The sequence below is a fragment of the Anolis carolinensis genome, chromosome 4, assembly GCF_035594765.1.
Source record: "Anolis carolinensis isolate JA03-04 chromosome 4, rAnoCar3.1.pri, whole genome shotgun sequence".
Classification (NCBI taxonomy): Eukaryota; Metazoa; Chordata; class Lepidosauria; order Squamata; family Dactyloidae; genus Anolis; species Anolis carolinensis.
In genome coordinates, this window is record NC_085844.1 from 112523287 (window position 1) to 112538668 (window position 15382).

Consider the following 15382-nt stretch of genomic DNA (forward strand, 5'->3'; position numbering starts at 1 on the left):
GGGTGAGAAGGGCTGAATATAAATACTGTAAATAAATAAATAAATAATTGTGTTGCTAGGCTGAGCACCAATCCTGGATGGCACCTGGGCACAGCTGCATCCTTGACCCAAACCAGTCACCGATAGGCCACAGGGCTGTTCCAAGTGAGCTGCCCAGTTGGTCACGTTCATCCTCTTGGATGTTATGTTCCACCAGCTTCAGCTATGATCTTGGGTGTGCTATATATTACAGAAGAGTCTAAACAAGAGAGAAAGGGAAGACCTTGCTCAGTCTTTTTTTAAAGACAACAGAGAAAAGGAGAGGCAAGGGTAACCCATGTAATCAGATATACTTGAATGATTTATTTAGAATACTTATGCCTTTCAGATGAATGAGCCTCACTCAAAGTAGCTTACAGGAGTTTATAACAATATCCACGCAGTCTTGTCTACGCAGGCACACCTTCTGGTTCCCTTGAATTTTGTCATTCTAGGGGTGCAATATAATAACGCTTTGTTCCTGACAAGGAATAGGAAATCAAGCTCAGTACAGCTGCTTCTTTTCTGCCTGATGCTGGTGTTCCCTTTTGCCATACTGCTTTTCCCAGGGGACAGAACATGCTATGTACTTTGGGCTTCTCCCCAAAGAATGAGATAAGGGGGTGCATTCGCAGGACAACTAAGACATAATGTAAATGTAACAAAGACCACCGTCCACTAACCCTTTTCACATGGCTCCAGTGTAGGGATGAAAAGCTGGAGGCAGCCTGTCTGTCTGGTTATGTACTGTATACTCTAAGCTTCTCCTTAGTGTATTCCCCTAAAAGATATCTGTGTCTCTCCCCTCCCCAGCTAGTGGTTGTAATTTCATCAGACTGGTTATGGTGAGGTCACTTTTTCTGCACCGACCAACCGTTGTCGGAGGCGTCTAGAGTTAAAGAACAATCTTCACCCAGGTTTCCTGATGATCTATTGCAATGAACTTTTACTGCAGGCACTTAATACACAACTGGCATTACTGATCATGACAGCTCATTCATTGTTGACAATTTGGGAAAACCGGATACCTTGTGGTTTGCATTTAAATGGAACAGAATGGCTTGGGAATATTCAGATTTAACACACACACACACACACACATTCTGGCTGCAGCTCCTTGCTGCACTTTCAGTATTGCAGGTTTTTCTTTTCTCCTCATCACCCCCACCGCATTTAGCTAACTGCCTGCTCCACGGCTGCTTAGATGTCTCCTCTTGGTCGGAACAGAAATTGGCTACTTAATCTGTGGTGCCACCTAGGGAACAAATGCAGCTAACCAGCTGTAGATTGAATGGAGAGATTTCAACGCTGTGAGATTATTTTGCAAGCCACCTTCCCAGGATTTCAGAAAGTAGAGCTCCTCATGTAGCCCTCCCCATCAGGAACTGCTGCTTTGGAAGGCGAATAAGGACACAACAAAGATGGAACCCAGTCTATCATGGCTCAATAGGCTATGGAAGCAGAGGAAGACATACGTTTCTAGTGCAGGGCACTGTATTCCTTCTGAGATAACTAGGATGGATTTTAAAAAGTCAATTGGGGTACTCATGGCCTCCCTGTCAGTGTCTATGCTCTGCCATGTGTACTCTTGATAGGTCCCTATTACTTGGTGCAAGCTCTGTCATTGAGAAGAGTGAGAATGATGCAGATTTCATGACACTCAATCTGCATTAGGCAGCAGATTTCAGTGTCATGAAAGGGTAGCCGGTGTTATTTACTTGTTGCTATCGTGCTGTTACTTACAGAATCAGAGGAGGGTGGTGATGTAGTTGTGGAACCAGTATCATTCATTTTAGGTGCTGAGTGACTGGTTGAATGGACTGAATCCATGTATTGTTTTGCTTCAGATGAGCAATTTTTGTTGAGTTTTATTTGTCCTTCCTATATATTTTCTTTAGGTAAGTAACAGAATCAATGTGTCTCAAAAGAATTACAGAAAATCAAGGTGCTTGCAAGCAATTTGTAGTAGTTGTGCTTTTTACAAACCAATCCCATGTCTACTTGAAAATAAAAAATAATTTAGGTCAATGGAGTTACTCGCAGTTGAGTGTTTATAGAAATAAAATGTAAACAATTGCTTTTGCCTCCTTCTTCTCATGACTGACTACAGTTATATGTGGCAAATTGTTCTCTGATGTGCAAGCATTAAAGATGTTGGGAGACTTAGGATTAAGTTAGAGACAGCCAAATAACAAACCACATTTCTAACCACAAAGGCGGGTACATCAAGCCCATACAATCAGACTCAATGTTAATGAAGAGGAGTCAAAAAGGTCACTCGTGGTTTTACTTGTAAGGAAAATAGTACTTTTACAGAGGGAGGCAAACTTCTCTTATCTAGATTTCCATTTTCCTTTTATTTCTGTTCATATTTTGATGTTGGTTTTCCCTAATTCTCTTGAGACACGTTGGTTCTGTTACCTGATTTCAGCGTATGATCAGAAAAGGAAAAATAAACTGTTGTTATACAAGTACAGAAGGTATTCTGTTTTTGAGGAACAATTTGTGACATTTGACAGAGACAAGAACATTACATAAGAGCCAGGAAATTGGTGAGACATTTCAAAACATTGGCAATGATACATCTTCACCTGCTGAATTCCTACAGGCAGGGAGGCAGATGGAAAAGGTGAACTGCAACAGCCCTGTAACCTTTCTGCAGTGAAAAAGATAGATTAGTTTATAAAGGCAAGGGGCCAGCTTTCTTTCTCTTGTTTGCCAAATGTATTTGTCAGCAGCCTAGCTGGATTAATTAAACAAATTAATGCTTCCCCACCTCCAAATAGAGGAAAACATAGCTCGCCAATGTCTAACACCCAAAGGCCAATTCTATTTGTATCTCTCAGAGTCGACAATGTTGTTGTGATGCTAATCTATTTTTCAAAAGTGCATTTTGCTATGTATGTAGACCTCCTCATGAATAGTCAGTGTCCGTGATAAAAAGAAGACATTGCCAAGTGGAGCAGGCCTTGAGTCTAGATGGGAGGACTTTATGAGCCAGAAACAGCTCAAGGGCCAGATGTTTGCTATTCATGCTAGATCAAGGAAAAATTACTTTGGGAAAGAATTGACCCCCAGAAGCCACCAGCCAATATATTCAGTGGCTGAAGAATTCTTGGAATTGCAATCTAAATAACTTTTCAAAACTAGGATCCCTGTGTTATGTGTCACAGTTAGCAGATAATTTAATTTTGATTTGTCTGAAGATGTCCAAACACATAATTTGCAAAGGATTTGTCTTAGTTAGCCTGCCTTTCTCAATCAAGCCAACAGGATATAAAATACTGAAATGATCAGAGTTATCTGGTGCTAGCTTTGTCCTAGTAGCTACTGAATACCAGCCCAGAGGAAGAAGACTTCCAGCACTACTGGCTAATGGACTGAGATACAGTGAAAAAGGAAAGCTTTGTGACAGTGTTAAGCACTATCCCGATTCCCAGATGGGTATATGTGAATAGGTTGCACTTAAGGCTCAATGGATAAGATGCTGCTGTGAAAGCTTTGTGGAAGGCAGCTTGTAGACTCCATGTCAGTAAGGTATTGAATCCACTTTGAGTCCCAGCTTAAAGGAGCTATCCAAGGTCCTTAACCCTTTCCTCCAAAGAGGTTCAGTACCTTGGATCACTCATTTAAAGTAACGATTACAACCTGGAGTGGAAGCTGGCTGTCTTGCACTTTAGCTGGAGAAGAACACTGTGTTTTCCCCCGAAAAGATTATTGTTCTAGGATAAGATGGAGATATTTTTTTTAAGAACACTAAATAAAACTGGGGGCTATGTGGGTGTCAGCTGTATAGTCCATAATTGGTGAAATTGCATGAACCAGCTGGTAGATCTGGTACCTTAGAGATCCGAAAGAAAATGGAGCAATTCATACAACATATATTCTGACAGGAGAGTGTGTGAAAAAAAATCACATTTTTCTGAGTAATTCAGCACTGCAAGTTTTTTTAAACAAAAATATTTTGTGGTTCTTTTTTCTTTCTTTCTTGGCTTCGTAAAATAACCATTTAGCCACCACAGAAGTACTATTATTTAAACTATCGTCTGGACCCTTCGTAATAACTTAGCAACAATTGTGATCGCCAAGTGCAAAAATGTCCTTCTCTGGACCGGAGCCCAAGTGAATGAATGAGTCACTTCTCTTCTCTGGTGCCAAGACCTGATGAGTTATAACACACAGCAGAGCCTGATCGGAATAAACAGGCAAGATTTAACGTGGCACAGGAGCCAGCAGTGAGATGGTACAGAAGATAGAGAGTGATAGAAAACTTTTTCGAAGGAGAGCATGACTGCTTAATTAAGCTTCGGCAACAGAGCCTTGCTTCATACACTGATTTAGCGTAAACTCCAGATTTATTAATTATATGTTTTTAAACACTTTTCCCCCTTTAATATTTATGTTCTCTCCATCCTTCACTCCTTAAGCTTACCTTATATATGGCTTACCTTTATCTTGCCTGGTTTGGAAATCTGGTATTCTAAGTTCCTACCAGTACAAGCAGAGTTGTGGGAAGAAGGCAGAGGGGAAAGGAGATTGCAGTGTTTTACAATTTAAACATTTGTATGCTAATATGTGTGACATCATGAATAAGAATTTCAAAGCAACGAGCAGGCTTTGTCTTGCAAATTAAATTGAACAATTAACAGTAACAAGCAGACAATTTAGGCAGACAGTTAAGGAAGAGTTCTCCATGAGAGTTATGTTATCATTTTACTTTTGATTTTATGGGTCCCCCGCCCCATCAGAAATTACTATGATCACCTGATTGACAAGGGTTATTAAGAAATAAAGGAGAATACTTGCAGTTTCTTTTTATGCATATATAATCTATATTTCTGTACGTTTATGATTTTTATCACACAATCAAATTTTCTGGTTTTCCTACAGAAAAAAAATGTGATGTAACAGCACGAGGGTTTGTGTGATAAGAGAGTCCTATGGAACAATAGGATGATAACCTTGTAGTGACATTGCTTTTCCAAGGCACAAAGAAGTTCCTACTCTGACAAAACGATTCTATGTAATTTACTGCTGGATAGCTCCACAGTAGTAATTTGTCACATGTTGTGATGTAATATGATGGGTTCATTTTTTTAAATGAATTATGGATTATGGATTACCACTTTTATATCAACAGCAGATCTGTATAATTTCATATAAATAATATTCCTCCTGTTCTTCCCTTTACTTCAATATCTATTTTTTCCCTTTGTCTAAATACAACTCTTTTCACCCTCAAGCTAATCTTTTCCTTAATAAGGTATTTAATAATTTAGAATATCTTCAAAATGAGCAGATTTCAAAGGGGCTGGTATCAATGGCAGTCTGAGAGCTCCCGGCTATGAAAATGTGTATGGGGCGACCAAACTTTTAAGAGACAGAATCCCAATTGTCTTTTGCCTGTAGGCAACAATTTTATTAAAGTTGGTATTAAACCACAGTGCATGGAATGTACTTAACCATTGATGTCTCCAACAGAAGGATTAGCAGAAGCTTATCATTTTATATTTAAATCTCAATTTGGATTTTGGAGGTGTTTCTTTGCATGTTTTAAAAGGTGATCTAATTCCCACCCCCCTTAAAAAAATATCCTTTTTCATTTATTACGTTGGTTCAATCCCATGCTCCTTTTAAAAATGTTCAAGGTTAGCCAACAAGCATAATTTTCAGAATCATTTTAAAAAGAAAACATTTACTATTCTTATAATAAATGTCACAATTTTTAAAAGCAAAATGAAAGATTGAAGACAATTATTTGTGTTGATGTGTGTTGATGTGTGTGTGGATTTTTGAAACTATGACCCAATGGTTATTCAAAGTAAGAATAGACAAAGTATGGCCAGGGTTGTTGTATGTCTTTCGGGCTGTGTGACCATGTTCCAGAAGTATTCTCTCCTGACGTTTCGCCCACATCTATGGCAGGCATCCACAGAGGTTGTGAAAGCCTTTGACAACACAAAGTATGGCCAGTTTGCCACGTGCAATGGTTCCAGATCTTTTCTTTTGCACCCCCAAACCCCAATATTCTTCTGCTGTAGGCATTTTCTATGTCTCGACAGCATTTTCTACACAGAAAACAAGGGTTTTTTTTGGTGCAGAAAATATTTCTCCATAGAAAATGCATACAAAAGGTTGTTTTTTGTACAGGAAATGCTGCTTTCTGCAACAAACAACCAGGTGTTTTTTTCCGTGTCAGGAGCAACTTGAGTCGCTTCTGGAGTGAGAGAATTGTGTAAATTTTGTGCAGAATACATATTTAACTGCAAAGATTATTGCCAACCCAGGGTTATTCTTATCAGGATTACTTGACATAGCAAAAACATGTTTTTCCATCATATTTTTTCCATCCCTACTATTGAGTATGTCTATACAGTGTAGCTGGCTCAGCCTTAAGAGTGAACAAATAAACCACTAGCATAGTGAAAATGAAATACATGATGCAGAATACATAATTGTGTCTTCCCCCCCCCCCCTCCGCAAAAAAAACGGGGTGATGATGCCACCTGTCAAACCATCAGGGTAATAGGCAGAACCTTTGGCAAGTAAATGTGGTGGTAATTATGCTTTCACATTTTGCTACTGGCAGCATAGAGGAAGCGAAAGAATGAAGAAAATAGCAAAAGAAGGTCCTGTCTATAATTATGCACCTATTTCACTTTAATTGGATAAATGATTGCTTATAATTGAATCTCCATATACATCGATTCTGTATCTACAAATTCAACTATAAAGGCAGTCCCCGAGTTATGAATGAGATAGGTTCAGTGGGTTTCTTCTTAATTTGAAATTGTTTGTAAATTGGAACAGGTACATTTTTAAGTGTACCTCCAGATAGATAGGTAAAAAGGTTAAGGTTTTCCCCTGACATTAAGTCCAGTCATGTTTGACTCTGGGAGTTGGTGCTCATCTCCTTTTCTAAGCTGAAGAGCCGGCGTTGTCCATAGACACCTCCAAGGTCATGTGGCCGGCATGACTGCATGGAGTGCCGTTACCTTCCCGCCGGAGCGGTACCTATTGATCTACTCACATTGGCATGTTTTCGAACTGCTAGGTTGGCAGAAGCTGGAGCTAACAGCGGCCGCTCACGCCGCTCCCGGGATTTGAACCTGGGACCTTTCGGTCTGCAAGTTTAGCAGCTCAGTGCTTTAACACACTTTACCATCGGGGCTCCTAAGATAGATAGATAGATAGATAGATAGATAGATAGATAGATAGATAGATAGGAAAGATTTGGGTAGCATAGGGAAGGGTTAACACCACTGTGGTGTTTGTTTCACTGTGTGTGGCCCTGTTCAGAAGATTTCACCTTCCTGTCTGTCTTTGTGATCATTGGATTTTGAAAAAAATGGTTTGTTGTGGAAACAAGGATTGGTCATAAAGCTTCAGTTGTGATACCTTTTCCCCATAAGAACTCATTTTGGAGTTATTTTCCCTTCTTAGGGCTGTGTCGTGGGGCCGGGCTGTGGAGCAGGTTGGTGAGCAGCCTGCTGCAATAAATCAATCTGACCATGAGGTCATGAGTTCGAGGTCAGCCCGTGGAGGGGTGAGCACCCGTCAAGTAAAAAAATAAAAAATAGCCCCTACTGGTTGCTGACCTAGCAACCCGAAAGATAGTTGCATTTATCAAGTAGGAAATAAGGTACCACTTATAAAGTGGAGAGGCAAATTTAACTAATTTACAACATTGGAATGAGGAAGTGCCGTCACAGTGGATGATGAAACAGATGCTCCCTCCTGTGGCCAGAATCGAACATCCCCTCAGGAAGAAGTTAAATTGCCTCTGCGTCTGTCTCTGTCTCTATTCTATGTGTATATGGCCATTGAATGTTTGCCCTATATGTATATAATGTGATCTGCTCTGAGTCCCCTTTGGGGTGAGAAGGGCGGAATATAAACACTGTAAATAAATAAATAAATAAATAAATAAATAAATAAATTTTTCTCCCTTCCTTTTGTCCCACTCCCCATCTTAACTATGAGTCATTTGCAAGTCGGATGTTTGTAACTTGGAGATTGCCTGTACTCAGTTTGAAAATATCACTTCCAAAAAAAATCATTCCACAAAGCAAACCTTAATTTAATTTTGCCATTTTATATAAGGGACACCACTTTACTATGTTATTGAATATAATGGAGCTTGAGCATCCACAGATTTTGGTATCCAAGGAGGATCTTGGAATCACAATATAGTGGATATATAGGGTCCTCTCTATTATTTGCAACACTGTTTGTCTCTTTACAGTTCCCTTTCAGCTGGATAGGGATCTTTTATGAGTTCAGTGTGATTTATGAGTGGAACATAGGCAGTTCATGAGCCCTGAACCTAGTGGAGCTGAGAGCCAGATAGCTACACACAGAATTTTCTGTAATTCCTCGTAATTTTACTGGCAAGATTTTACAAGTGTGTGTGTGTGAAGGTATGATGCCTTCAACTGTGTATTAATGTATTTCTACAGGTCTTAGCTATGTAGTCTTCCTGAGAGCATAGCTATGGTGGTTAAAAAAACCTTTATGTTAGCAACCCAACCTTCAGGTCAGCAGTCCAGCCGGCACAAGGGTTTAAGCCACTGAGCCACCACAGCTCCAGTAGGAAGTCTTAAGATTTTGATGATTAAAAATGAAAACTAGCATGGCAACATGTGGACCAATTTCTGTTTCCATGATGTACTATTTTTATACTATGAAACATAAAATAACTCACAAAAGCCGCTATGTGCTCATGATTGTGTGTTGATTTTGACGAGAGTAGAAAGCAGGAAAACTATGTTTAGGTCCCAATAGACCCCTAGATAATATGTTAATAGATCTGCCTCAGTAGCATTAACGAAACAACTATAGCCGTACAACCAAAATAAAGTCTATCACAATATTAAATATATTTATTGTGACATGTTTAATTTAACAATCCCCAGTGCGTGTGTAGTAATTAACAACAACAAATTATTGGGTATGTTTGAAAACACAATTGAAAAAAATATTAAAAAGAAAATCCATGGCAGCTTAACACGACACAAACAGCAATTACAGTCAAAATTACATGAATGGCCATGTAGCAGATTGTAAACTGGACATCTGGGTGCCTGTTGTTATGCAATTGTGTTGTCTCTGCTCTTTGTTTCTCAATATATTTTATTGTTTTGTTTTATTTTTTGTGGCCAAGACAAGTAACACAGACTGAAAATTTCACTTTGCCTCTACAGCTCTAAAGCTAAACATTAGCTATAGTAAATAAGTTTTTGGGCTTGTGGTCAAACAAGGAATAAATCCAGTTGTCATCCATGGGTTGAGGGAAGAATTCAATAATGAGAGGCTGTTCTTGAGAAGGAACTGCACCTTTTCACCATAAAGAGTCACAGTAAATTCCATCTAATAGTCTTAAACTGGATCTACACTGCCATATAATGCAGTTTGATCTGGATTATTTGGTCAGTATAGACCTACATAATGCAGTTCAATGTACTTCAGACTGCATTCTTTGGCTGTGTAAATACAACCAATTCCTCTTTCTGGGAATGTTGAGTCCCAAAATATCTGAGAAAGGCTTTTATAAGATCTGTTCTAAAGAAGACTTTCTTGGTCCCACTACTGTACAATGGATACTTATAGTTATTTAAGGGCCCTTCCACAGAGCCATATCACCCAGAATATCAAGGCAGATAATCCACAATATCTGCTTTTAACTGGGTTATCTGAGTCCATGCTGCCATATAATCCAGTTCAATGTGGATTTTATACAGCTGTGCGGAAGGGACCTAAGGCAAGGTGACGGGCTATCAGCTATAGAAGGTCTTAAGTGAAAGGGCTTTACTAATTCCATTTCAGATACATAGCTGTGTTCGTCCGAGAATAATTGAGAGAAAGAAGGTTGAATCATAATATCATAGAAGCATAGAATAATAGAGTTGGAAGAGACCACATTGGCCATCTAGTCCAACCCCCTCCATGCTGGTTGAAGCAGAAGCTTTAGAAATCTGAGCTTACTTTATTACATTTATTTATTTAAGATTCATAGCTACTTTATGCTTTTGATGAAGTAGACTCACTCTATGAAAGCTTATGATACAACCTTCTTTCTCTTGCCCCATCTACACTGCCATCTAATAATAAGAATAAGAATTTTATTTCCTACCCGCCTCTCCTTGTGGCTTGAGTCAGGTTACAACTTGGCTAAAAAAACATAATCATGTAAAACATTCTAGAAAATACACATATTCAAACCCATTTCTACAAAATACATATTAAAATACAGAGAACAAATCACACAACATAAGATGCATGTGATTAAAACATAGGAAGATGTGCATCCTTCAGTCGGAAACGGGATAAAGGGGGACCTTTTTATCCCGTGTTTTCACTCATTTGATCCGAATCAGTTCGCCTTTAGCACTGATGTTGTCTATCCACCCCACCCCCACCCCCTTTTGAAACAGAAACTCCCGTGTTTAAAGGCCTGTCTAGATGGGCCCGTAGATGAGGCCTCTATTGGGGTGCATCTACACTGTAGAATTAATACTACTTTTCCCCACTTTAACCGTCACAATGCTTTGGGATCATAGGAAATGTAATTTTAAATAGTTTTTAACCTTCTCAGAGTGCTGGTGCTTCATGAAACTACAAAGTGACATCTAACTGCATTATTTCTACAGTATAGAGATGCACCCTGTTAATCTCAAAAGTGCTAAAGTATTCCCTTGCACAGTTCCATTTCAATCTTGCTTCAGAACTACTTTTTTGGAGAGAAGCAGCTTTAGTCATTCTTGTGGATGATTTGCACCAAGAACTTAACATAAAACTGCTAGAAGAAACTGACCAGAATTTTAGGTCAGCACACTGGTTCCAGAATAATCAGTTTGGGTAGCACTGTTTAAATGGATTTTTGAATGGTGTGTGTGTATGTATGTGTGTGTGTGTGTGTGTATATATATATATATATATACATATATATATATATACACACACACACACACGCGCGCGCGCATATATATATATATATATATACACACACACACACACACACACACACATACGTATACAGTAGAGTCTCACTTATCAACATAAACGGGCCAGCAGAACGTTGGATAAGCAAAAATGTTGGATAATAAGGAGGGATTAAGGAAAAGCCTATTAAACATCAAATTACATTATGATTTCACAAATTAAGCACCAAAACATCATGTTTTACAACAAATCGGCAGAAAAAGCAGTTCAGTACAAGGTAACATTATGGAATAATTACAGTATTTTCAAAACATTACAATGTATTGAAAACTTTGACTACGAAAACATTGACTACTAAAAGGCAAACTGCGTTAGATAATACAGAACATTGGATAAGCGAAGGTTGGATAAGTGAGACTCTACAGTGTATATGAACAATGCATTTTAATCTGCATTTTCTTTATATTTAAATATATATATTGTTTATTAATATAGGGAAAAATATGAGAAATGTATGTAGTTATATTAAATAAATAAATAAATAAATAAATACATAAATAAATGACTGTAGTGGTTGCCCTTGTCTGTCTTCTGCTTGGTGACTCATCTGGCTTGCAGATAAAAAGATTCCCTTTCTCCCTCTCTTTCTTCTTTAAACTCCCCTTAGGTTTTCACCCTCTTCAGTAAGTAAAACACTTACAAAAATCAAAGGCATCATGGGATTTAAGCAGTGGCTTTCCCTTCTGTGGCCCTGCTTGAACTCTTTTAACTTTTTGATTTTGCTCCGTGGTTTCCCTTTTAATCAACCGCTTAGCATTGTCATGAGCTCAGGGGGCTTTACATTTTCGACGCTAGATCCCTGATCTGCAAGTGTCTGGACTGCCTTAAGCTGAAATGAAGAAACACACATATAACAACAGCATTATTCTCTCACTTACAGATGCCATATTCCAGTGATTACTGTATACACTCGAGTATAAGCCTAGTTTTTCAGCCCTTTTTTTAGGACTAAAAAAGCCCCCCTCGGCTTATACTCGGGTGAGGGTCCTGTTGGCTTATATTTGGGTAAGCTAATACTCGAGAATATATGGTACATTTATTATTTTTCTCTATTATTATTGGTATTATTACATTTATTATTTTAAGTAAAGGTAAAGGTTTCCCCTGACATTAAGTCCAGTTGTGACTGACTCTGGGGGTTGGTGCTCATCTCCATTTCTAAGCCAAAGAGCCAGCGTTGTCCGTAGACACCTCCAAGGTCATATGGCGCCGTTACCTTCCCGCCGGAGCGGTACCTATTTATTTACTCACATGTGGCCGACATGACTGCATGGAGCGCCGTTTACACTATTATTTTACTCTATTATTATTATTATTATTATTATTATTACATTTATAATTGTACTCTATTATTGTTGCTATTATTACATTTATTTTTACTCTATTTTTTATTATTATTAATACATTTATTATTTCACTCTGATATTATTATTATTACATTTATTATTCTACTCTATTTATTATTACATGTATTATTTTTCTGTATTTATTATTATTATTACATGTATTATTTTACTCTATTATTATTAAAAGGATACATAAGCACATTTACATTGAAGAAGATGAGAATAATGATTTAATCAGAGTTAGACAGTCTTACCTTGATGTAAATATTCAAAAACATTTAACCTACTGATACCTCAATTAATGTAATTTTTGGTATCTATTTTTATTTTGGAAATTTCCCACCCTCGGCTTATACTTGAGTCAATGATTTCCCAGGTTTTTTTGTGGTAAAATTAGATGCCTCGGCTTATATTAGGGTCGGCTTATATTCGAGTATATACGGTAATTTTATTATTTCTGTTTCCTCTAGTTTCAGCACTGACTGCTATAGCGCTGAGCCTCTAAAGCAGTTAATGGACCCTTCCTCTGTTCTCTACCTGGATTTGCAAGATGCTCATTTTAGGATCAAATATTTTCAGATTTTAAAAAGCCCCAGTGTTGTACAATAGCCATACAGGCTGGAGTTGTTGTTTAGAAAAAAGATGTTTTTCAAAGCTGTGGTTGTGCTTCAAATGCTCTCAATTCCAGTGTAGTTTGTAGAAATAAATGATTCCTTTGAGCTTATTCTTTGCACCAATAATGTCAGAGTTTTATATCATTTCTTAAGTGAAAATGGGTAAGTGATTGTAAGGATCATGACCAAACACTGTATGGCCAGCAGCAATCAAGCCACCTGTTAGAGATTGAGTACTACTAATAGAGACTGAGTACATCATGTTACTAGAGGTTGGAGTTTGGAACCTGAGATAGGAGGTTGGTTGGAGGCTGTTTGAACATTGAATGCTGAGCTGGAGATGCTGGAGCTGATTTGTCCAAGTTGGAGTTGCTAGAGGTGTATTATTGCTGCAATGTCTGGAGAACAAGACTATGGCATCTTATCTGAAGATAAGGACTTTATTGTTTACTAGTCATTGTGTGGGAGAAGCTGTAAAATCCAAGGACTCTGCTATATTTGTAAATACCTTTATATAAATACTAGCTGTGCCCGGCCACGCGTTGCTGTGGCTTAGTCTGGTGGTGTTGGTCAGTCTACATTAGGTTGTATTTATGCTGTGACCTCCACCCTTCTTTATGCTCACATTAGTAGTAGTATTTGAAGTCTGTTACCTTCTTCAATTTTCGTGTTGATTGATAATTGCTTGAGATCCCTGTTGTCTTTGGTTTGTTGTTAATTGTAATGTCTGATTCTGCTGAGTGCGGTTTATATTTTTATTGTGGTACAATAGTCTTTTTTTTTTTTTGCCTGTGTAGGTGTTTATTATTATTGTTGTTGTAGTGGTCATGAAAGTTGGATAAGTTAGATGCTACTGTATTGTTTTTTGGAGGCCCAGTGTAGCACTGACTGGACTCTCAGCCTCAGTGCCTGGCTGTTTCTTGCCTGTGATGGTGTTGATTCTTATTGTTGTTGTTATTGTTATTATTGTAATTGTTTTTTTGGAGGCCAAGTGTGAATGTAGGGATTGGGGAGGTGGATGAGTTGTGTTGTCAAATTTTGTATTTGTTATAGTCACAATGCGTTGTTGTGAGTTTTGTGGGTACAGATTGTGGTTTTGTGGTGTGTTTGTGTTGTTACAACCGGGAGGCAAGGTTTTTGCGTTGTGTTGTCAAGTTTTATATTTCTGGGGCGTTTAGTTGTGTGCCAAGTTTTGTATTTCTGGGGCGTTTAGTTGTGTTGTTATAGTCACGATGCATTGTTGTGAGTGTTATGGGTCTGGATTGTGGTTTTGTGGTGTGGTTGTGTTGTTACAACCTGGAGGGAAGGCTTTTGCGTTGTGTTGCCAAGTTTCGTATTTCTGGGGCGTTTAGTTGTGTTGTTATAGTCACGATGCGTTGTTGTGAGTTTTGTGGGTCCTGTGTGGTTTTGTGGTGTGGTTGTGTTGTTACAACTGGAAGGCAAGGCTTTTGCATTGTGTTGCCAAGTTTTGTATTTCTGGGGCGTTTAGTTGTGTTGTTATCGCATGATGCGTTGTTGTGAGTTTTGTGGGTCTGGATTGTGGTTTTGTGGTGTGGTTGTGTTGTTGTAACCTGGAGGCAAGCCTTTTGCATTGTGTTGCCAAATTTCGTATTTCTGGGATGTTTAGTTTTGTTGTTATAGTCACTGCGCAAACAACTTTATCATTTTATATATATAGATTTTCTTTGTTAAAGAGACAGTTTGTTTTGGGTATTCTCCTTAACCGGAGGGGAAAGCTTCCGAAGAAATGGGGTTGCAAGTTTAGAACCCCAGTTGACGGGTGTGACAAATAACTAGTGCTCATTGCTGTAATTGACTGCAGCTTCAACTCTACAGTTTCTTAGGGCACTTCCAGATAGCACCAAATCATGCACTTTAATTAGGGGCAAAAAAAAAAAAAACCCCGGGACCTGCGAGCAGGACTGCACACAGACCTGTTGGTCCCAGGACGACTGGCTCCATAGCCCACACTTCCTGCTTTGTTCTGGGTTTTTGCAGCCCCCCAAATAGCTGCTGCAGGACATCCAGCAGAATTGACCGATCAGGAGCAGACATTTGAAACCCAGGAAGAAACTAAGATTAAAAATTCCAAGTGCAGGAATAGACAGACATTGGAAGGTGCAGATTTCCAGCTCAGAACCGGGATATTCCCACACCTGGAAATGTCGTGTTTTTTTACTGTTTGCAGAAATTGCTTCCGCTTTTCCAGGGAATGGCATCTGGCCACCCTCCTGTTTGCTGAGGAAGCTCTTGGGATAAAGGTACTGTATGGATGGGTCCTTTGATTGAAAAATAGTTCTCCTTTATAGCAATGGTGGTATTATATAGCCAGTTGAGTTTCAGAGCATGTTGGTTACTTGGAGCACACCTACACTGTAGAAGATATGAAGTTAATGTTTGAGA

The 15382-nt window shown here is 38.6% G+C and overlaps 1 protein-coding gene across 3 annotated transcripts in view; it reads left to right on the plus strand.

The window, feature by feature from the left end:
* LOC100556731 (cadherin-6) overlaps positions 1-15382 on the plus strand; it is a 295831-nt gene that overhangs the window by 46209 nt on the left and 234240 nt on the right. Inside the window, exon 1 of one of the 3 annotated variants that reach the window (XM_008119684.3) lies at positions 11517-13278. The exons of the other annotated variants lie outside the window; for them this stretch is intronic. The gene's annotated coding sequence lies outside the window, so the exon portion shown is untranslated. Of the gene's footprint in view, positions 1-11516; positions 13279-15382 lie in introns of those variants that run through there. 3 annotated transcript variants of the gene reach the window in all.